The sequence below is a fragment of the Corvus moneduloides genome, chromosome 3 (assembly GCF_009650955.1).
Source record: "Corvus moneduloides isolate bCorMon1 chromosome 3, bCorMon1.pri, whole genome shotgun sequence".
NCBI lineage: Eukaryota > Metazoa > Chordata > Aves > Passeriformes > Corvidae > Corvus > Corvus moneduloides.
Window position 1 is genome coordinate 86,696,208 of NC_045478.1, and position 25,259 is coordinate 86,721,466.

Sequence of the window (25,259 nt, forward strand, 5' to 3'; positions counted from 1 at the left end):
CAGTGTGGGAGCACCACACAGCTCTCTTTCACTGGTGAGGGGTGAGAAATTCCCTTCCACTGAGTCATTAGTGGCTCATAAATGCATGAATTATTTCAGAAGTTCACTAAAATGTTAATTATGTTTTTAAAAAGCTCTATCTGCCTTGTGAATGTTACAGGTCTTTCAAAGTGATACATGTTCTTGGGGAAATACAATCAAAGCCAGAAATAATAAAAATGCTGTCCAAGTCCCGTGAATCCTCAAAATTACTCACTTGTCTTCAAAATTATTTCTAAACATGAAAATCCACTGTTAGAAAGGTCTTGGCAAAATCACAAGAGATTTGTGCCAGAATTAAATCAAACTGATACCTGTCCTGTGCTGATATGCTCCTTTCAGTCATCTTTGCCACTTTTTCCTACTCTTGGACGTGCTATCAGAAGTGTCACATAGCTTGCACAAAAATGTCTATATTTTTCTGGTCGATGCAAGAAAAAGAATCATAGAATCATTAAGGTTTGAAAAGACGTCTAAGATCTTCAAGTCCAACCTAACATTGCAAGGTCCACAACTAAACCAAGTTCCCTTGGAAGGCATAAATTAATCTTCAGCCAAGCGGGCCAGATGTAGGTAGTCACGGTAAGTTTTACTCGTACAGCCTGTCCAGCTCAGCACTCATGACCAGCCTCCCTTGCTGGTCATCAGGGCTGTTAGAGTTCAGGACAGAACTTTTGTCCACAAATAAGGGCTGCAAGGGCAGGAACTACAATTTCTGTGTTTTCCACAGACACAGGACTTATTGTGTCTGGCATTCTCTCAGAAGAGGGAATGTGCAAAGTGGAACCACATAGTTGAGTACTAGTGGCATGACCATGACCTGAATCCTCTGGTCTTGTGACCTGACTTGTGACTGACTAGCCACAAGTGATGGAAAAATTTTAGCCATCATCCCTATTTTCAGTGCCATTATGAGTACCTAATCATCTCTTAGATTGATATTTTATGTCAGATTTCATATGGGGTTTACCCCATTTAAAGGAAGGAGACATACAAAGAATTAGTAAATGGGAGTGGAAAGGTAGTACACCACGTCAGGGCTTGTAGGGCTCGGACTGTGGTATGTCTGAGAGCAGAAAAATCCCATTCTTGCATGACCGAGGAAAATGCAATCAGCAAAAGTACTGGAAAAAATCTTGCCTAATTACATATTTACACAATACAGAGAAATGGCATTGGAGTTGTTCCAGGTTTTTGGTTACATAATACATGTTCGACAAAACTGTCTAATTATAACTGCACATATTTACTCAAGAGATATAAAAGGCTTCAAAGAAGATCCTCCCGGAAAGATTAAAAAAAAGTTAATAATTTACCATTGCTCCAAAATGTGCTGCCTTTCAGTTTATAAATATATGAACTGAATATTATTTAATAGTATATAATAATGTTCTTCGAGTCTCTTAATTATTGGTTTCAACCAATAATATCTTGGAAGTGGTCTGAGTGGGATATTCCTTCTAGAACAGACAAAAATAGACCACAAGGGCTTCAAAATTTTCTTTTCTCACTGGACAACTGCTGGAGGCAGTCTTACATCCTGAAGAATCAAAATACCTGCATGTATTAACATACAAGGGATGTGATGTTCTTGGATGACAAAGGTTGTTGTAATGGGAGTTCTCCAAAATAAAAACAAAATCCAAATATAAGCTGTTATCACTAGAGCAGCAGAGGTAAATAGGAAAAGTCCATCCTGATGAAAAACAAAATAACTCGTGATTTTTAAGTTTCCCTTGTGAGTACTGACAAAAAGGCAAAACCCTGAAATGAACTGATTTTAAAACAGATGTTATTTTGGAAATATGGAAACAACCTTAAAGGAGAGGTTTCTGGAATAGTTTGCTTTTGTTCTTGCAGCTAAATATAATCATTCCGTCTGTCCATCTAATGGTCCTCCTGCTTCACTCCCCACCCTCTGGGCACCCCACTGCATGGTGCAAAGGGCCAGCAGCCTCTCCCTACAGCCCATATTTCAGCTTCTTTTCTACCCCTTCCCTGGCCCTGGCACAGCACAGAAACAGCCCAGCAGCCTCCCACCCCTTTCTCCCAGACAGTTGCAGTGCCTTGGAACCTCACAGCCATTGCTCTTTCACCCGTCCCTTCTCCTCAGTGATACCTCCTGGGCTCAGCCATCGGGATGCAGAAGCCAGTGTGTTCTCCTTGATGCTGGTATGCTGGGAAAGCTGCACCCCACCTTTGAGGTCAGGGCACCTCCAACCCAAGAGAAAGCAGGGTGTCAGGTAAGACAGAAGTGTCCTCACGACCTGGGGAGTCAGGAGGGCTCATGGAGAACCAGGCGTTCTGCCCTTTGGCCTGATTCTTACTGTAAAATTCACAAGGACCAACAAATCTCCACAGATTGTCTCATTTCCATGGAGCCAGTATTTTCTGGTGTAAGAACAGCTCTATCAATGACTCCTCTTTTTTTCAACCATCTCTAGTCCTGAGATAAATTTAATGAGGTTTTGTAGAAGCATCATGTCCTCAGCACATCAAGCATAGACACAAAGTTGCACCACTGACTCATCAGATGAAATGCAAAATATCTCAGCACAGAAGGGCTTTAGAAGAAGCTCAGGGAACAAGTCACTCTGCTGCTTGTACCTTCTGTCATGACGAACTCCCAGCCAAACAGCAACTTCATTTTGTTAGTACAAAAGCACTCTTTAGTCCACAGGGCTTCCACACAATTGACAGGTCTACACATTAAATCAAAATTTTTCTTCTTCTAGAATGTGTACAATAAAGTAGTGTCTTCAAAGTCAGTAATGGTAACAGTGATACACAGGCTTGAGACAATGGGTCTGCATGTTCTCACCAGATAAGGGTTAGTTTATCTAGAGATAAACTATACGCAAGACAGAAGAAAACTCCCTTTTGCAGAAGCATTAGCAAGTCCATTTCTTGTTTTAATAGATGCACCTCCCTCCCACTTATCTTTATTTTTTGCACTCCCTTTAAATACGTTAAATATCCAAATACATTATCAGGCAGAGAAGCTTATTATTTGAATGCTGATTTTTAATCTGTGACAAATACATTATGTATAATAGCTTCCTCTTAATATTTCATAATCATCTTCATTTAATAATTGATCTGAGTCTAATTTGTAATGCTCATTACTCATATGAATTGAAAATGTTTTTCATCTCACACTATAGATCCAGCACGGGCAGACAGGAGCTATGACTGCTGCCCTCATTGTGTTACTCAGGAGCCAGAGCCTGGAGAGCAGCACAGGTGAAGGGCAAGAAGCACATCCCTTCCCTGGGAATGCTCAAGGAGAGAAATTGCTTCTGCTGAATGTTCTCTGACGTATGCTGAGCGCATGTCAGCAGAGTGAAGGGCATGTCTCATGCTATCTGTTCAACTGCGCTCACTGCCAGCTCAAGCATGTCTTTCCCTGTGTTGACATGCATGAAAACTTGCAGAAAAAGCTCTGACTGCTAATACTTTCTTCTTGCATCCCAGCTTTCAGTGCTGGTAAAATGCAGTTAAGCCTCATGAAAGGGCTGTGCTCATAAATTCTTGTTAGATATATAATATTTTGCTACATGCACTCAGATGATCTGTCATGGAATAATCCTTCTCATATTTTGGAATCCTGCATATTCAATATATTGTGACAATTGCCACTTAAAAAAATCAAAGGATTTTTTTTCTTACATTGTAGTCTTATGACCTGCCAACTATTAGTACCTGCAAGGATCTGTTGCCCAAACTATAGTTGAATGTAGTCAATTTTTCTTGCTGCAAGATGTTTCTGTAGCACAAAATACACTACAGTGTTTGGACCATCAAAGTAGTGTTTGGACACAGCAGGTGAATTAGCCAGAGTTAACAGATAGGCTAGCCCAAGGAAACCAGCAATTAGTCATGTAACAAGCAAGTATTGGTGGAGGTATTTTAATTTGTAGAAACTATGGAGCAAAAAATTTGGGAAATTTGTTTCAACAGCTGTGAAGTCATGCTCTTACAGGAGAACTGTGGACCTTTTCAAGCCTCAGGGTGTTTCAACAGATGTCTTGCACTCCACATTACTCAAGCAGTAACAGGTCACAATAAGCATGAAAGAAAAGCCAGGGTGAGGTGACGTGGTAAAGTTCCTGCTGCAGCAGGCAGACAGGCTGCTAGACACAGCCTGCTGCACCTGCATCAGGTACTGGATGGGAGTGCTCCCCTTTCCTACATCTTCCCTTTCCTACATCTGAAAAGCCTCAGACCTCACCTAGAGATACTTATGGTGAACCCTTCCATGAAAATGATGGGATTTACTTCAATGAATTATATGTGAAACTACTCAAATGTTTTAAAATTATATTCCTTTTTGTGTAAGTTACAGATATTATTTTTGACCAAATTGAGTATTTTAAATTTATTTCTTCTTCTACTGCAAGTTCTTTGGAGTAGGAGTCACTTCTTCATATGTGAAGGTAAAACACCTCAGGCATTGAGTCCCAGAATTTTGAGGGAGGCTAATTTTATTATCAATACAATCATTTTCTGTCCAATACATTCCAAACACATCTGTCCAATAAAACATAAAACAAGTACTTTGGTACTCTCCATCCTTCTTTCCAGGGAAAGACTCTGCTGAGAAATGAAGAGGAAAGAAAGGTTTGTTGAAGCAGAAAATTTCTGGTCTACCTTACTCCTCCTCCTCCTCCTCCTCCGCTGTGTCAGGGCCAAAGCCCTTCAGAGCAAACTTGTGGTATCACCCAAACGTTTGGTACATGTACGACAATATGCATGGGTTTTTGCAGCACCAAAAATTAGCAATCAGGACCAACAGTGCTTGACCCAAGCAGTCTTGGCACGACTCGGATCTTTTAAGAGCCTGAGCCACGTTCCCCTCCCAGGGTTTTCCTTTTTCTGTGCTGATCACCTGCTTTAACTTGATCCTAGTAATTCTGTATGACAGTGGTGTTTGCTACATATAAAACACACCAAAAAAATCTTGCTGTATTTTAGGTTGTCTGACACTGTAATCAGCACTGGCCTCAGCTGGGCATACAGCCAGCTCATGACTCTCATCAGCTCTGACCTGGGTACTTGCATTAGGTCCCCCAAACGGCTGAGATAGATCTGATAAAGGGTTAGGTGCTCACTGGAATTTAAATGTCAAGGAGGATAGGGATGTTTTGTGGGATTTTCAAAATGCCCTGCCTCTAAAAGTCTTACACTGATTAGTCTCTTTTGCTTGAGCACATTCTTGATCTGGGTTGTTTGGGTTGCTAATGTAAAAGAGAGTGAAAAACCTTCAATGCTGAATATGCATAGATGTGTCCCACTGTTTCTGTGTGCAGTGCAGAGCACTTCCAGATGGCTTTGATGCATACTAAATGTTTATTATGTTTTCTAAAATTATTTGATTGAGTTTAACAAATTATAACCGAGTGTCTGAAAGGAGAGAGGAAACAAACAGATACACAACTATAATGTTTCAAAAAGCTAAGTAATTGTTTGTAATTGCTGTTCAGGGATATTTGTTTTCACCTGTGGTAAAATATTTTTGTTGTGTGCTCTCCAACAAGTACTTTGGAAAGCAGCATCCAGAACAAGGTGTTCCTACTCATTGTTTGAACTCCTGGCAAAAAGAGCATAGGGGTGAGGAAGTCCTTAAAAATAGAGCAGGTAAACAAGGTTCACCAGCCTGCCAGGATGCATGCATACAAACTGGTTTGCTAAATCTGATCATTTCCCAGTAAGACTGTCTTTATTTATTTTTGTATTTATTTTGATATATAGTAAAAGATCTCCAAAGCACCAAAGTGTTCTATTCAGAATATTAACTGTTCAAGTCTAGCTGCTATGGCTTCTTCTTGACTTCAGCAGGAGCCAGTAGCTATCAGTCCCAAGAAGCAGGCGGTCCCAGGTTTTTTTCATTCCTCCATACAGTGCCATGCCTTTATACTGCAGTTCCTCCACTTGCAGAAGATGGCATAAATATTGGATTAAATTTCTTGGGAGCTTGACCTTCATTGCAACTCACTATGCATTAGTTCATGATCATGATGCTTATCACCCAAGCTAGTCAGACATCTAACTCCAGTGAATTCTGGTAAAAGTTAGTCACAGAAGTCTTTTTGCTGGGCTGGATCTGAAGTCTTGCAACACCTACAAGTCTGTGCTTAAGTATCTAAGTCATCCTAAAAGAAACTATATTTTAGTCCTTCTCCTCTTAATCTCCAAGTGTTGTGATAACCTGTGAAGCCACTGAAAGTCTAGTGAAAGAAAAACAGACAAAGCATTTTAAAATTTAACATGAAGTAAAATTCAGTTCATTTCCAGCTCACCAAAACAATCTTCACATAATCATCAAGATTTAATTAAAATTTTTTTTGCACCTCTTAAACTGCATTTGATGTTTGAGGTTATTTTCCATGCTTCACCTCTTGAATAATCTTTCCCCCTTTATAGGTGAAATGGGGAAAACCACCTGAAACATCCAGCACAGTTTGAAATGGCCTTTATAGCTTTGCCCATAAGACTTCCAGGACCTTAGTAAATGGTAGGTTTCTCAAGGATCAAATCAGTACACCTCACATTCGTGATTTTATGTCGGAAAAGGTGGTTTTGTAACACACCTGGGGATACCGCTCCTTCGACTTCTGAACTTAAAGACAGGCTATGCTATGTCTTTGACCCACAGTCTTGAGCATTTTCAGAAACCAGTGCTGGATTTTCCTCATTGATAAAAAGCCTGATATTCAAAGCCTTATAGAAAGAAGTCTTTTGAAAACATCACAGTGAAGTGCAGATGAATATAGACAGGGTAAGAGTGCTGAGGCAAAAAATAAGGGACGTAGTCTGGAATAACAAGTTGTGTCAGAAGATCCCTTTGGAAAGCTCAGAGTCAGCACTGCTAGAGAAGTCTTCAGAAACTTATCAGACAGCATTTCACATCGCCAGGAAGAAAAGCAAGGTATAGGAGGTGAATTAAAGCTGGTGCCTCTGAGCTGGGCTATGCACTCAAGACCTGCCAATCGCAGCCTCTGTTTTTAGGTGAGGTCATTAATTATTTCTTCTTAACTTCAACTGCACACATGAATGTTTTCATAAGTTTCCAAACTAAGAAAATATTTGTTTATATTTCTCCCCATAACAAAAATTCTCTGCTGCTAATTCTGTTAGAGGAGGAAAATATTACATTCTTTTGATTCCACAAGTTGCATTTTCCTTCCTGCTAGGTAGCATTCATGACTGTGCATACACAGGGGCAGAAGTTGAGGCATTTTTGTTCCTCAGTATGAGAATGGCAGGTTACAGTTAGCAGCTGAAGCCTAATTTTCCCAACTCCTCAGTCATCTTGGGTGTATCCACTGCATTGAAAAAAACACCAACCAACCAACCAAAAACCAACCAGAAGGTGAAAGAAAATGAAGGTGGAAAAGACAGTGAAAGGCAGACTTTTTTTAACAGAATGAAAAGCTAAATTTCCTATTTCTCCAGAATTTTCAATGAAACAAATGCAGGTAGAAGGAGCAGTGGAAGAACAGTTTTCCCATTTGTTCCTTTTCTCACTAAGGGATTTAGATCCCAGCAAGTCCAAGAAGAACTGAAATCTGTTTTAAGGTATACTATAAAGGTCTTCCATTTCGAATCATTATTTACACCAAAGCAAAATAAAGCAAACAGGGTAATTAACATTTCCCAAATATCAGTTATTCCATACATCTCCCACTGCACAAGGATTTCCTTCCAGTAATTTTTTCCCTGTCTCTTAATAGGTTGCAATTTAGCAAAGTCCTTCAAACATGAAAATTCTCCTGTATGTTTAAATTCTGTATTTCCCCAGTATTTTGGAGAATAAGTCAATGTCTGAAGAGCTCTGCTTAAGCCCATGTTCAAAATTAAGCCTACGCTGTAGTGTTTTACTGAATTAATAATGTCCATTTGACCCATATCTCTGTTCTAAAGCCACTAGGAAGTAAGCACTCACGCTACTTGAGTTTTTTTCAAATCTCTTACATCAGAATCCTGACTTAATGTCTCCTAGAGAATTTTTCTTTCCATTTTTATATTTTCACAGTTTCTTTAATATTTCTTATGTAATGAAATCAAAAGATCATGCTTTGTTCCACATACTGACTCACAGCGCTAGAGAAGCTACCCTATGTCCTCCGAGGTTCCACATGGAATCCAGAACATCTGTCTTGTGTTTAGGGTGTGGGTTTTGGTTTCTTATCATAACCAGATGTTCCCGGGTGGTTTCAGGAAATCCACCTTCAAATTTTTTATGGTATTTTTTTCCTCCTTGGTATTTTACACAAAAGTATGTCATGTTCCTGAATTGTAGTATGCTGACTTCTTTAAGTCTCCTTGCAGTTTAACTTCCTTCTGTCTATTTGCTGATACCCTTATTTTGATGTAGCTGTCAAATTTGATCAATGACAAATGTAACAGCTCTTTTAAAATAATCACAAGATCTTAAACACTAAGGGTCATAGTACTGCTCAATGTATTAACCTCAGCTCTCTGTATGACAGAATTTCCAATGTATTATGTGATACTGGCTGCTTTGATTCCAGCATAAATCAATTATGTAGCAGTACAGCACATGCATTATGGAATTTCACATGTAAGGAAATACCTGTTAGGTTTTTTTCCTTTTCTTTTTAACTATATGACAATAGGCTACACTGACTTGCAATAAAAGCATATTTTTTTTAATATTTCAAATTATAGTTCCATTATAAATATTCATACAGGACTCATTTCAGACCTTAACAAATCCAGTACACTAGATGACTAAACAGGATTGATATTAGTATCATGTTTGTGGTTTTTTGTATGTTCAGACCCTTATGAAGTGAACCTTGCATGTGTCCATGCAGAATATTATATGAAAGTACATATTCACATTTCTTCAAGCCAGCTCAACAACTAAAAGTAGGTACATTAGTGCAGTTCCTGAGTTTGGATAACTCAGCTGGAGCAGAACATCAGAAAACTAGAAGTTTCTGGCACACAAGTGGTCTGAGAAGAATTAGTTCAGCTATCTCTGCATGACAATGTGCAGTGCTAAATGCCTGTAGCTACTGCTAGCAGTACTTCCATGGATTCCCATCTTCTCTAATTGGTCGTGTGTGTGTGTGTATTGCCAGTAGTCCCCATACAAAACTTCATACCTTTTGAAAGTAAAGGGGAAGAGGAGCAAGAAGGAGGCAGATTTAAGAAACTATCCAGATTTCAGTACTTTCTTCTGACAAAATTCAAACACTTCCCTTTGGACTAGAGGAGCTTATTCACAGTGCTACTCTTAACAAGTTCTTATTTTTGCTAAAATCAAAATGATCAAGCAACGAAAAGAGAAAAGTAAACACTTAAAAACACCTTTTTTAAAACACATTATCTACACTTCCAAAGAACAAGCAGAGACAAGCATAGCATCTGACAGTTCAGGTCAATTGTCAGAAAAGCTGACTGAGTCTCAGTGGCAGCAGGAGCCAGGGCCCTCTTCTCTTTAAGTACCTGGATCAGCTTCCATACACAATCATGCTTCTGCTGGCTTTTCAGGCAGCTGACAAGTGCATTAATCCCACAAGATGAACTTTCCATACCATTTCCACAGCAGCACCATCATGAATGACCTGAACCCCATCATTATCGTTCTCTTCTTACTCCTGGGTGTCCTTCTGCATTCAAGTCTAAATGAAAAAGATCAGTTACTTTTCACTTAGTTTGCAATAATTTATCTTTAGCATTCATAGGGCTCTGACACCTCATTCTATTCTTCAGCCCTGCAAATTCTTCACAAAGTACTGAGGTAAATAATGTGCTAATGCAATGTTGTTGTTGCAAAGTATTTACTATTTTTGTTAGCCCTAAAGAAAGTGCTGACAGATCATTATGTGCATTTCTCTGTGCCATACAATCAAATTTGTGTCAGGTAAATGAGATAATTTCAGTATAATCTCACCTGGAGAAAGACTGGACCATGATGGTCATTGTTAGTCATTCGAGATTTCTTGTTCTCTCAATCAATAGTTCTCCTTATTGAACACTTGAATATACAATTATGTAATATTTTTATTCTTAGAATTCTTCATTGAGTGAGCAGTGTCCTAGGGAGGGACATTTTATTTTGCTCTCCTTCATCATGTACATCAGCAGTTCCTTATTCAACAGTTCTTAAACAACATAGGAGAAATTGTATTTGACGTTCCAAAGCTCATAATCTGGGATACAGCACTTCCACAAATAGGGTCCCAGAAAGATAATGAGCGGAACCAAGAGAAAGGAGTGAAAAGGTCCACCTCCTCTTGTCATCAAGGATATCAGAAGTCCTGAGGCATTATCTTTGCTGTCTCACTCATCACAGCCCCTAGGGATGGACTTGAAATGGTGATTTGGAGTTTAGAAGAACACTGATGAGCTGAGTCTCCGAGCTCTGCCTGTCTGACACCATTAACTTCTTTGCACCCTAGCTCATTACCATCGTAGCAGTTCTACCTTACACAGTGTCTGCCACTCTTCACGTGAACTGGTAACATACACAGCAATTGCTCAGAAGAGAATAATTGTGAAAAATCAGCATTTTGTCAATGTAAGGTAGAAGTCAGACACAGCAAGGTCTGAAGTGCAGTAAGATTTTTTACAGCATCTATGTTGTTTTCAGTCCATGAGATAGAGGGGTGCAATGGTGTGGGGACAGGGAGGACAGGACAGAACTCACTGTGCCTTCTGCCTCTCTTGTAGGTGAAAGCAGTCTCTACAGCGGGGAGAGGGGACAGAAAGTCACTCTAATTCCACTGACAACAGTGGAATTCAGATCACTGAAAATGAGATCATAGGGAAATGTGGAAAAGCTTGAACAATCTTCCTTATCTACTCTAAAATGCATGCTCTAGCAAAGTCAGTCTCAAGTTCCCCAACAAAATCTAACAAAATAAATAGATAGGGTCTTTAAGAAATACCATGGTTATCATCTCTCTCTGCACCACTCAGGAATCTGGTGGGAGGTACCAATTTGTGATGGTCTCCCAGTTAACAACGTGAAATTGCAGTAGCAGGTGGTAAAACAGTGTTCACCACACTAGTTCCAGAGCGTTCCTTAGCCTGCTTCACACTGTTGAGCTAGCTGAAGAAACTCTTTAGAATCCAGTGAAGCAGCTGTCTCCTAACATGCCAATGAAGACATGACACTGCATTTCCTTAACTGTTTTGGGGTTCATATGTGAATTACCAAGGTATTATTATATTAAAAAATGAGTCTTACATGCAGTGATCGAGCTCTCAGCCTGAACGAGTATGCCAAGTCAGACAGAGCAATAGGTCCTCTCACCATGGGCATGGAACATGAGAAATGCCATACACTATTGGCAGATTTTTTTAAGGATCATAGAGATGTCTCCTGCTGTGCAGGTTGGTTTTATGTCCAGCCTCAAGGAAAGATTTGTAATCTAGGAATCTCTCCTGGGATAGGATGAGAGGCTTTCATGTGGCAGCTGCCCAAGGCTATCTAAGGTAGAATTACCTCACACTTTTCTACTTACAATTTTTATTTTATACAGCAATAAAAAAAAGATATAAGGAAGAAATCTCCTTCAGAAGCTGCAGAGAAAGGATTTGGTTGATTCATGGTCCCATTCAGTCTCAAATATGGAAATTAAATTCTAATAAGAAGATGATTTGAGCAGAAGAAAAAGCTGAATCGTATTTCTTCTGTTACCTTGAGAACAGCTCACAGGGACTAGACCAACAAAGCTAAAATCTAGTAAAATCACACCCCTGGTAATCTGTTCTTCTGTGTGCCAAAGCAACGAATTTTGTCTTGTCAAGCAGCTGTCTCTCAGATACATATGTTCTATTTTTAAGCAATTACAGAGAGTTTTGGATACAATTTATTGTTATAAAATTTTTATTGGATGTATAAATTGAAAGGCTGTTCTCTGTTGAACTATAAAAATAAGTGTAAGCATAAAAGAAAAAAATTGAATAAATGAGATATATATATTGGGTATTAGAAAGGCAAGTTTATAAAAAAAGCAGAATAATAAGGACTGGAATTGGACCAAAGGACAGAGATAAGTAATTACTAGTCAGGGCATAGGTAATTGCCTGTCTTCCAAAGAAGGTATTTGAGCCCAGCAGCAGTAGATGGAAAATGCACCACAACCACATTTGTGGATTATTTGTCAATCATAAAAAAAAAGCTACATTCTTAGGCAGTTGCCAGTATGTTCTGTGAACAAAGAGTATACTGAAGAAGAGTTTTGAATATGACAAGCTTTATGTGAGAAGAAGGAAACCTGACATTTTGACTTCACTGAGGAATTATGATGCATGAGGGAAGATGTAGTCTGACTAGAAACAAGAGAACCTAAATAATACAGTAACTAGAACCACTAAGAAATATTTCCTGACCAAAATATTTCAGAGTTTTGACTAACATAAATCACTAAAATGTTAAAGTTTTCCACAGAAATTAAAAAACATGTTCTGACCTCTAGAATGTCAAAGGATTAAAGGGAATTCTTTCTCCTGTGTGTCTGAATTAATGCAGAACTAAAATATACTTTTTCTTCATATATTGTGATTTTCAGTATACATTCACTAGAGTCACAGAAAGGATTGCAGACATCCTTCCTTCATGCTCCATATTTCAGAAACTGCTCCTTAAAAACTGCCATCAGAACCATAAATGAACAAACGGTTATGCAACAAAACGTGGCTTTCATATAACTTTAGATATGTCTTGTGTTTCTAATAATAATGAGTCTTTAGGTGCTCCTCAGACACAAAACAAAAATATATCTTACAGAATTGCAAGTTTCATGTCATTAGACAGGAGGATACCATATGGGCAAAAAGAATCAATTGATTACTTAAGTTATTTCAAAGCTGCATCTAAGTCATTAAAAAACACTAAAATCAGATCTCACTTGCAGGAAGCTTTTAAGGATAGAGCTTGGAGTTTGTAAAATATATGCAGGAATGATTATGTGATGATGACTTATTTAAAATATCTCTTAAGCATCTTTTCCTTTGCTTTCACATTAGTTAATCTCACGAAGATTCAGTTGTAATTTTGAGCCATTTCTCAAAAAATATCTTTATCTTTGAGAACTTCATCAAGTCACTACAAAGCTCATAAATTCAATCAAAAAATACAGTGTATTTCTTGGCTCTGGTACACTCTTTGTTTAACTCAATAGAAAACTTCTCAGGCCTCTGGGGGCAGTGAATCATGGCCTGCAGAACTACAAGGTGCCCTTAAGACAATATGGGTTGCAATGAAAGCCAGCGAAGCAAGCAAAATTTGTCCAATAAGCCACACAAATTAAGCTTAGCTGGTAAAAATCTGATTTAAGTTTCCTTGTACTTTACTGAATGACGTCTCTACCCTATTAACAAGAATTAGCACATAAAAAATCCAATATTTGCAAGTTTTTGCATACTAATAAATTAAAATTCAGATGCAGATAATGTTGTAAATGTATATTCAGAAAAGAAATAGAGAACTGCATGGACTTGCAGGATATTTGATAAACCAAAGTTTATTTGTCTGGGGGTTTTTTTTAATTTTAACAGTTGTAACTAAGTTTCTTAAGTTCTTAAATTATCAGTTTTCAGTCCCCATGTACAATCCAGGCTTCCCCAAACACCTACCACTGTAAAACACCATAATCAGTCCAAAATCTTGCAGCTTTCTCCAATATCAGGAAAGCAAAGGTAAAAACAAAGTGAGTTATTAACACAGCTTACAGCCGTAAAGGGTTGCTGGCAAAAATGCACAGCATAATCCACTGAAACTACTGGTCACACAGCAAGTATCAACCACCTCTACATCCCTCTTCCCATTTTCTGTCTTTAGAGAGAAAGAAACAATTCATTGCTAAAAAGAGCTGTGTCCAGCATTCATCCTGGCGTTGACTAAAATGGCTCAAACCGCTGTCATGCCTTGATATATGATTCAGATCCTGTATTATAAGGAGGCTGATAGACGGTGGAAATAAGCATCAAATCTTAGGTCAATTTTGGAAGCTTAAGCCTGAATTTCCTGACTTTAGTTGCTTTGAAGATAATTATTAGCCTCTTGTAGTTATTATAAATATTTTCATAACATCCAGATTTCCTGATTCCACCCTGAAAGAAAGAAGGAAATGCCAACAATTAGGAGAATTGGCATTTACTAATGGAGCAAATGGCTCCATTAGTAAATGCCAAATTATTACAGTAAACATGAGCTGGATAAGTGAAGTTTTAAATGCTGATCCAAAGCAAATGTAAACTCTGAATTTTCTGAGATTTACTCTTCATTGGAATTTCTTCTCACGCATTTCAGTTGTAAACTTTCTTACAAACTCAAAACAGCCTGTTGAAGTGATAGCCCAATAGTGAAAGTAAAAACTGTATTTTGTTTAGCAGCTTATGATATAGGCATGTAGTGTGAGAGGGTAAAAAGAACAGAAGTGCTGTGTATCAGACTGGAGCCACAGGGAGGAAAAGTGAATGTGTGCTTGTCAGAAACAAGAATTTTGTAATATGAACGTATTACATGCTTTAAGAAAATCCCAGGTTTTCAATGAAACTTCCTTCAGTTCAAAAAGAGCCCTCAGGTTTAACAATCTGTCAGAGCTAATATTATATATGCGACCTTAAATATTCATTGAGTTTGTAGAGATTTCATCTCCTTTTGCATTTATCAAGAATTATTCATAATATGGCAGTTTCTGTCATAATTCAGACACTTTAGGCCAAAAAATGTAGAAAGAAAACTAAAGCCCAAAAGAGAAAATGACAGCTACAGTGATGGAATGGGGATAAGTGATAGTTTTAAAGAAACTCACTGTACATCTATAATTTTCCCTTTTAACACCTTATCTTTAAGCTATACTTCATTTAAGATGTCGACACAGCTTGATGTGAAGTGCATAATTTATTGAATGCTGACTTTCTTGTATGATTTATTTTGTTGTTTTGCAAGCCAAGCACAATCTTTCGACTCTATGTCTTACTCGTAACATACTAAATAAACCCCTTTGTGTTTACTGGAGCAGTGATCAAAACATGAACATTATATGCCACATCTAGTTTAAAGCATAAATATGAGAGCCAATTTGCCTAAAATCAAATCACTCATCCAGAAGGCACAGCATCAAAGAGTTTTGATTAGATTTTACAAGATAGCACAAGGCACTTCACAGGACATTCAACATACCAATGCAAATTTGCTTTGCCTTTTGCATCACTCTGGATTTCCTGATCAGTAGTTCTACCTTATTTTATGAGGTGATAAAGTCGACAAAAAGGAGATTAGAGAGATCTAGATGGAAACCTGTACTGTGACACTTGGCTGTTTAATTAATATTTGTCATCTATATTACATCAAGATGGAGAAAGATACATATTCCTTATTTCCATAATGCAGTGCCTCTTCAAAACCAATGACTAGAAATGTTTTTATAAGTGATGAAGAAATAAGTAAAATGGATGTACCTTGTGACAAAGAAAATTCAGCAATAAACCATAAAAAATAGCTTCAGAAATTGTTTGTAATATTTGGCATACAATTCATACCAAAGATCTAGGCACATAAAATTACTTTTCTAGGCTCATTATTACCAATTGCAGGATTTATAATTATAAACTGTAGGCCTTTATTTGAGGATGTTTTTTACCCACAAGTGTGCCCATAGTGAAATAAACCTCATCAAATCCTTTTATGCAGAGGTAATATGAAGGATAGGCAAAACCTTTACAAGCAAACAGCTTTATAATTAAGGAATATTTCCTATACCTAGAAATATAGCCATATATTTCTCTCTGTTCATCTCTCTCTCTTCCAGATGACCACTAGTATCCATCTACAAAGATACCTACTACACATCACATCTGGCTCAGTTGAAGGACCTATGTCTTACACTTCTCCCTTCTAACAGTATCAAATGTCTGCTCCTCATGCAGCTCTTAAAAGCTGTTTGGTGCTTTGTGATTGTGACTTTTCTGATAGCATCATGAGAAGTTTGCCCTTATGGAAAGAAATTAGGTATTAGATAATTAGTTTGAAGAAAATATTAGATACCAGATCGTCAGTTGGAAAGATATTCATGAAAAGTTTGTGATACACTAAAAAGAAAAAAAAAAAAAAAAGTCAGCATTATAGTCATTCAATACCAATTCACCCAGGAATAGGTTTGTCCCTTCTTTTTTCCCCCTCAAAGGACCGTCTCTGTACCCAGGCCTCTCCCATTACAAGCCCACCCTCTGTATCCCAGCACTCCCCAGCCTGGAGCAGGACTGCACCCTCCTGTCCCCATATCACTGCAGTGCCTTTCTCCTTTTCCCCCTTCAACACACACCGGAAGCATGAACTAAAAGGTTGGGCTCTTCAGAATATTTTTGCCCCAAAAATCAACGACTGCAGTGGAATTAGAATAATCAGCATTTCCAACTGATCAAACTGGTAGTTTTATTTCCTCATTAGAAGACCTGTTTTTCTACCATTAGAGTCCAATAGAGATGGACAGACAGACATGAATATAATTAAAAGCAGGAAAAAGTAAACTACAGAAAACAAGAAATAAATTTACACAAAATAAGAAACCTTTTGTATTCTCTGTCAGTTCTTGTTGATGTGAAACATCACTGGAACTCAAGTATACATGTTTAATAAGATAAAAACTAAATAATAGTTTAATAAAACTTTAGTGTATTTTGAAAGGTAATTATTCCATGTCTGTATGTGATTGTGTGAAGTATGAAATAACAAACTATTCAGACTCCTCTTATTTAAGCAGGAAAAGAAGTAGAAGGAAATAGTAGTAGCTGCTGTCTTCTGGGTATAGGCTTCTGGTCTAGTTCAGACACAGTAATTAATGTGACATTATAACCAGAGACATAACAAGAATCAGCTTGGACTATAAAAAAGCTCTCTAGTTTCTCAAAACAAACCAGTCTTCTTTGGATGTGTGCACAGCCTGCTGCTCTTTAAATCTTCAGAGCACTGAAAACATGGCATTTACCTCCCAAAATCCAGCCGTGTTTGTCCTGAGAAATAGAAGCACTCCTATATAGACAAAACTGTGTTGTCTGTGACTGAGTTTCTTCATTCAGGCTGAGCAATTGTTGAGTATTCTCAAAGACTTCACAGAGACACTGACTGCATTCAACACTGACCGCATTAAGTTGACACAATCATTTGTCCACTTTGCACTGTCTACAAGAAAAGAAACCACAATAGGTATTGGGATTAAAGAATTCAACTCTGCTGGTCTATTTACACCAGATAGATAGAGTATCTGGAGCATCTGGAATCAGCACATTTCTGCTGTAAGAATAAAAATCCAAAGATCTTCCAATGCCGTCCTGGCAAGTGTTTCTCCCACTAGGTACTTGATGTGACAGAACAGACTGAGGTTCAAAGCAAGGTCTGGGCTTCAATCCAGCTGTCCAAAGCATCCTTCAAAAGCCAACAGAGTTGCACAGCTCACCCTCTGCCCAATTCTCCCTCCAACAAAAAAGAAAAGGATCACAACATGCAGGTCCTTACCGCTGAGAAGCAATAATCCATCCAAATCAGCCATATAATGCAAGATGGCATTGTGGGAAAGAGAACAAAGCAAGAAAGAATAGTCACCTGTTGCTGCACGTTCCGAGCTTCCCCTCCCCCTCCCCAAGACATTTGCCTCTGCCACGTGCTCCGAGCTCCTTTGTTCCAAGCACGGGCAAAACCAAATGTAACTCAGACTCTTCAGCAGTGTCTGATTGGCCGGTCACCCCGGGTCCGCCCCCAGTCCTCCCCTTTCCCCTTCTCCGAATAAAAGACAGGATCAAGGAAGGCCCTGCCTCTTTTGGCTCTGAAACTTTTTCTGCGAACATCTGTGTGCTTCTGTTTCTTTGAAAGTTTCTAATTGCGGGAAATTAAGCAGGCTAAGAGCTGTATTTCTCCCTCTTTGCTTCTGCTGGTGGTATCAGGTTTGCAGCTAATACATTTACTGCTTTTAGAGCTACTGAAATGCTGGATTGCCTGTGGTACCTATCTAGGCTGCTCGAGGCTTTCTAAGGCATTAAACCACTAGCCTAGCCAGTAAAAAGCTGTAAGTATACCCCCACAGTCACCCATTAATTTCACTGTACATCGAGGGTTACTGATACAGAAAATGTCAGAAACTAAAACGTCCCCAGTTCAAATTGAGCAACATCCCAGCCCAGCAGCACACTCATTTCAAGAACTCTTTCCTTATAACATGTGATTATATGAAGCATAGTTTTATTTGTATCTAATTTCAGGATCTTAGAACTTCCTGAATTTCCAAATGACCCTAAGTACCTTTTCTCACAAAACCTTTCATTGTTAAGGAACATTGTGTCAGTCAGCCAGAACTCTGTCAATGCACTGTGATTAGCTTTGAAATTTCAGCTCTAATACTAAACAATAGGCATTTTCATAGACACACTGAGGATTCAGTTATTCTAAAATTATTAAGTTATTCTAAAATTTTGTGGAAAAGGAAGATCAACTGTGATACATAGAGACATGAAAACTTTATCATAACACCTCAATTATTAGCTTTACTCTTTATGCAAGTGATATAAAATAGGGTATGTGTTTATAACACAATATATTTGTCAAATAATACAGCACAGGCCATACACCCTTCTGCCAGACATTCTGCTGAAAAGGCGGGTGAGGAGAGAATGGGGAAGCAACATGATGAAAAAGTCCAAGTCAGTCAATGTCAGGGAATGAGCTCATTATTTTGCCCTGTCCTCCTTTTAACCACAGGTCATGCCTTCCTAAAGGCTGAATGTGCCTTTATATGTAATGCTGCGTAATAAAATGTAAGTCTGATCAGTTTCATCTGAACATTTCAAATATTCTATTTTAAATACCAATATCTCAATACTAGCTAGCAAATCCTGTTAGGAACAAAACTCAAAACTTTTGTTTTCTCTAGGAGGAAATGAACCTCCCACCATCATGTTCTACTCCAATTCATTAATCAAGATATAATTAATTAAATCTTTATCATTCCTCAAAATGGAGGAAGCAATCTCTAACAATGGTCTACTGAGCTGTAGCCATTAATCTCAGGTCATAGGCTGTGAAGAAATGACCTGAAGAGGTACTTTAATTAACAAGTATTTTTTACAAGTGATAATCATGATTGTTTTAGTATACGCCAAGCAGGAGATAAGACTGATGAATCTCTTGTGGTTAGTATTGATTTGTAATTTATATGAGAGAAAGATATTTAAACAGAAGGGAAAAGGTATCGAACATTCAGATCAGAGGTTATAGTGTCTTACAGGTCTCTGAGGACTTTTCTTTTGAAGAACATGTTTCTCATTTAAGTCATCACTATGTACCCAACAGAAGATAACAATATTCAACTTTATGATATGGCATCCAGATTTACACATTTGTATATATTATGCTGATTTGCTTCTACTCACTTAATATAAATACTTACAAATTCCTAAATCTAAATATTTGAGCACTTGTCTTCAGCCTTTTTATAATTTTGTAGATCCAATCTTAAAAATACCAGCATTTGTGAAAATCAGACTCAGGGTTCCCATTCAACAGTGGATATCCAAGGTCAGTGACTACTCTTTAAAACTTGTGGTCCATGAAAAGACTTGCACCCAGTACACTTTCAGATGTGTTGCACGGCAAGGTGCTAAGATAAATGAAATAGATGCTACAAGTTGGCAGGTGACAAATCCCCAGATTTTTTGAATCATCTGTGCTCTAAAGCTACATAATCTAAATTACCATAAAAGAAACACCTTTTCTCAACCTCCTGCAAAGCTTGACCTTTCCCTTCTCCAAAACAGAGACCTTCTGCATCTGACCTATTGCTGTTTATTGATGTAAAAAACAAAACAAAACAAAACAAAACACCAATAAAAGCTTTCTCTGCACCAAGAATCTCTTTTCCTTAAACTTTAAGAGGCCCTCAATTACTTTCTCTGCCAATTTCCTATCTCTTTAGCCGACTGCAACGATTTCCCTTCTACGGCGTCATGTTCTACAGGACAATTTTGGAGAAAAGAAGTTGCCTCTCAGTATATGAAAGAAGAGCAAAAATTCTATATTTAATCATCTAAGAAAAACACAGAAGACACTAGTAATGAGTGAGCTACACAAGAGGTTCTCTCCATGGCTCCTGCTAGAGTATAACAAGTTTTCATGGAGTGGAAGTACTGCTTTGCAGTGACAAGGTTCCACAAAGCTGGTCTGGTTCAGAGCAGCTGGGAAGCACACAGCCAGCTTTACTTCTGTCACTTTGCACTGGACTGTTTCATTTCTCAATAAAACCAAAGGAATATATGCATAAGAAAATTTTACTCTGTGGGAGGGGAAAAAACAAAAAAAAAAAAACAGAACTAAAAGTCTGAAAATTGACATTTTAGCAACTAGTCTAAGAATCTTTAAATTATTCCATCAAACTCTTTTGTTTTGACAGGTGTTTCAATAAATGATATTTGATAGTTCACATTTTTCTAATGTCATCAGTGTAATGTCGTACAAAGTATATGTGAATTATCCGATGGGCCTAATGTACTGAGCAGAGGGAGTAAAACCAGCTATCTCTGGGGACCTTGGTTTGCTTTAGCATATGCCAATTCACATTGAACTTGAAACTAATGTTGTTCCCCATTGTGTTGCTCATCACTTATGGACCTTTATAATGCTTCCATAAGTGAAGGAAGTCACCATTAGAATAAAAGCTGTGAGCATTTGAAGGGGTGTTTCTGAGACAATGAATGAGAATTTCCCTGTGGCAAAAAATCCCCCAGTGATAGAGTCAATATCTTAATGGGCCTTACATGGCTAAACAAGGTAATGAAATTAAAAATTTACACTTTTTCTATATGGTAATAGGGTTAAGGAACTTGTGGGATTTTGCTGCACTTGAACATCAGGCAATGTCATGTATTTATGTTCACTCAACCTGTCAGATTCCAAGGGCATTAAAATACGGTCATATTAACAGCTCCTGGTTTGGATTTCAGTGAGAGCTCAGAGAGCTCCAAGTGCTTAGCACTGCAGAAAACACAACCACTTTTATCTAGGCATCCAACTTCTTGTCCAACAGCCAACATTTCAGTTTGAACTTTTTGCCCCTCATTCATGGTCCCGTTTGGGATCTGATCTTTTCAACACATTTGCTGTGTTCAAAATAGGCAAGTTCCATCAGGAACATGAAAGAACAGATAGAGTAATGGATGGCACCTCTGTACAGGAAAGCAAGGATGGAATGTGATGCATGCTTTCCGGGTGCACAGAATAATAGGAGGAAATCAGACCTGCCAAAGAAAAGGGTCAGGCAGAGAAAAAAAAGCTTGACTCTTTTGGCTGCATAAGAAAGGATAGTTTTGAGCAGCCAGAAAATTATCAAAGAACAGAATGTCTAGAGCTTGTTCTAAGTCAATGCTCTCCTACAAGCAGCCACAGGAAGCTGCCACCATTATGGTCCAGTGAAAGAGGAACAGAACATGGCATGTTGTACTTGTGTGCAGCTGTACTCCTACACTGTGATTGAATAGCTTTCCACCACACTGCTAGATCACTTCTTTCAAATAGCTATCAACAGCAGGAAATATTTTCTAAGCTGGAGAAACTGCCAGAGGAGATGAGAGACTGTGATCTGACAGTATCTGCTTCTTCAAAAATGGTGACCAACAGCAGGCAGACTTGTCCCCCATCTACATGTCTGAGTCTGTGCTTGTGTTTAGGCTTACATTCTACAAGCAGAGTCCATTTCCTCCACTGTGCTTGGAAGAACGGAAGACAAATATCAGTACATTCTCCTCCAAGGCTGTTTTCCCGCCTGTGATGTCAGCTATTCAGATTTAAGCCTGAGAGCACCAAATTTAAACTAAGTGGATGAAACAAGGCAAGAGCAGAAGCTCGTGCCCCAAGCTTACACATCAGGGCAGATTCTGCTTTTGGTTTTTGACAGTCTGTGGGGATGGTTTAAGTGGATGAGGAGAGCTGCAGCAGCAATTTCAGGAAGAGCTCGTCAGAGCTGTATTTTTCTGCTAAACCCATAATCGAAGCACAGAGGAAATATTCTCAAGCTGAAAAAGAGTATTTGCCAGGGAGGGTAAAGTGGAGAGCTCAGTTTGCAATTGCACAGATCCAAAATACTCCATCTATTCTGCAAACAAGCAGCAAATGTATGGTGTCATTGATGAACAGCTGAGGTATAAATCACCACTCTGATATATGTGTCTATCGGTTAAATTTATGAGATGATACACTACTGAGATGCAACTCATTCCAGGAAAGAAGCTGAATGTTCACCACATTTGCAATGTACTTCCAATGCCTCCTGCATTGGAAATATCATAATTAGAAAATGCATATGCACACACTTAGAACTAATTATATAAGAAAGCATATAATATTTTACCTCACTTATGCCATATTTTAGAGAAAACTTTACACTCCTCATCTTCCACCTTACAGTTGAGAACTGTATACTAGATAAGACCTTTTCTATAGTAGGGTTACAGACATTTTCTTGCTGAAATGTATGAAACACTTCTTGTGTTTTCATTAAACAGATACTTTTTCAGCCACAGTTTTCATCCTCTAGCAAGCATCATGCATTCATAAGGTCCTGGAAGCATCCTTGCCCTGAAACAAAACTCTAACGTCACAAATCCTAAGCATAGGTTTCTTCATATACTTTTGGACAGCTCTGACTATGTGAGATGGTTTAATAACGTGGCAACACGTGGGGTAGTGACACTGCAGCCTGCCTCGTGAAAAGTGATATCTGGAACAAGCTTATGGCAACTCCAATGACAGCTGCATCAGCAGCAATTCCTGCATGTAACTCAGAGCTGTGGTTGCCTTTCTTTTCCATGCATACAGGGTAATCCTCAGAGAAATGCACATTATTACCAAAAATGTCACTGCCTTGTGTCAGTATAAGCAGCCAAGTCAATGTGGTTTGTGCATGTGCATGATGATTATATCTTACATTTTCCATTTAAGTTACTGAAGTCATCCTTACTAGGGGGAAAAAAATGCTATGGATTATTCTGCTCCAGTATGTGAAAACCATGATTGATGACACGGCTCCGAGGAATAAACCTCAATGACATCTGCGGCACAGCTATGAGGTTACTAATAACCACAACCTGTGAATTGAGAAAGAAGCCCTTAAAAATGACTGCTGACAAACACAATGAAAGAGATTTATGGATTGCCTACATCAAGAGTGCCCAATCCTTGCAAAGTGAATGGCTTGTCTCATTCATTATGTTACTGTGACATGAAAATGATATTATGCTCTTTTTCCTTCTTTTATTCCATTTCCACTGACTGAATATCAGAGACTCCCTTCCAGGGGGAAATAATAAACATGACTTATGTAGCCACTGAACTTTATGAGATTTCAGCCCTTCATTCCGGTAATGGTTCAGGAAAACAGGATGTCTTTAGCTCCAAACAAAAGGGATATCAACTTATCAACAGTAGATTTTAGCAAGCCTATTATATAGATGTACAGTCAAAGCCACTTTTAAATCCAATTATCTGCATTCTTACTGCCTTCATTCCTGAAAGTGTTTATACTAAATCATTGAAGGTTGATATCTCTAGTGTTAAATATACTCAAACACTACTAAGTTCACAGTCGTCAGGGTCCTCTCTCAAGTGTGTTGTTATAAAATGTAGTCAGGGAGAATCTAGCAGAATCTCAACGGCACACAGAGAAGGACACAAAGGTTGTTACTGTATCACATGGTAAAAATAAATATATTAAAGATAGAAAAGAGACAGTGGGTCAAATATTTAAAAATGAAGAAGCCCAGTTCACAGGCAAGGGTTATTCTCAAAGCTACTTGTAACCAAAAGACCTGCACTGTGAGAGCATCTTGCAGTTAACCCTAGTTCTGACACTGTGATCTCCTATTTTAATCTGATGGAAAACCGTGCAGCTGTGAAAGAGTTGGAAATAGATATTCTTCTTACCAGTCAGGGCTTCTCTGATAGTATCTTGCTATCCAGAGAAGAAGAAAGGAAGATGATGTCTGAATCTACATATACAGCAATTCCTGAGATCGACAACCGACATTAAATGAAAAGGACCTTGTGCTTTTTGAAGGATTTTTGTGTCTTAAGATCTTGGGCTGAGACAGAAGCTATATGGAGGGAACAACAGGTAATGCAAAACAGCTGTGCTGCTAATTTGCTAATTTGCTAATAATGTCAAACCAGCAACCTTAAAACTACAGAAATGCTGTGGATCACAGGAGTGGTTGAGGCACTTTTGTTAGTCTCTGTTAGTACAGGATTCTGTCAGGTCAATCAAGCTCTCTATCTGCTTGGGGATTTTATACTGCTACCCATTTGTGTAGTGGGATGCACCTGCACTGCTCTGCAGCACACTGTGTTACACTGCTGAAGGGTTTACTTGCCTTTGTCGAGCCCATATGCTAGGATAAAGAATGAGAAGGAAACACCTTGATACACATATCTAATCTACAGAACTTTATGTGGATTACGTTTGCAAGTACTGGTATCTCTTTCATTTCTAATGTTTCAACATGAGCATTTTCCCTCTAAAGACTATTTATAGAACATTTGGGAATAAGATACGCAGCATATCAAAGGGTCACAGAGAAGGTTCAAATACTTACCTAACCTGGTCACAGAAAAGGAAATACCAAGCTGCAAATAAGTCATTAGAGAATGAAATAATTTAATTCCAGTATATGTCCTAACGGGAAAGACTATGTATGGGAAAAGTGACAAAAGGTATAAAATGAACAGGCAAGCAGCTGGACGATGGTGGTCTGCATTGTGGCAGTATGAGGAAATTAGTGTATCTTGTGGATCATGTGGAAAGATGAGGAAATTACTGTATGTGGTGTGTCATGTGAAAACATGAGTTCCACCCTAGGCTTCATTAGCAGAGCCTTCTTGTTGATGTAGGCTGATTTTGCTGTGGAGGGAGGTCACACAACTTCCCCTGACAGCATGTTCCTGTCCTAGGTTGCCCTCAGGATGAAAAAGCTTATCTCTGAACTTCTCCTGTTTCAACTTTATACACATTATCATCTGTGCTCCCACCAGGCACCACTGTGAGCAGCCTGGCACCATCACACCCTACTGGTAGAGACTGGGAGGCTGCTGTTAACCCCCCACTAAAATCTTCTCTTCTCCAGGGCAGCTGAGCCCATATTACCCAGTCTCTTCTCTCAGGGAAAGCAATCCAGATCCCACCATCTTGGTGGGCCTCTGC

At 38.5% G+C, this 25,259-nt stretch overlaps 1 long non-coding RNA gene across 1 annotated transcript; it reads right to left on the reverse strand.

Annotated features, from left to right (window-relative positions):
* Nucleotides 1-3,214: 3,214 nt before the first annotated feature.
* On the reverse strand, nt 3,215-17,670 carry LOC116441068. Its single transcript, XR_004238870.1, has 3 exons — nt 17,540-17,670; nt 17,013-17,206; nt 3,215-9,692 (listed from the first exon to the last, which is right to left on the reverse strand). It is a non-coding gene; the product is annotated as an uncharacterized LOC116441068 (long non-coding RNA).
* Nucleotides 17,671-25,259: the final 7,589 nt, after the last annotated feature.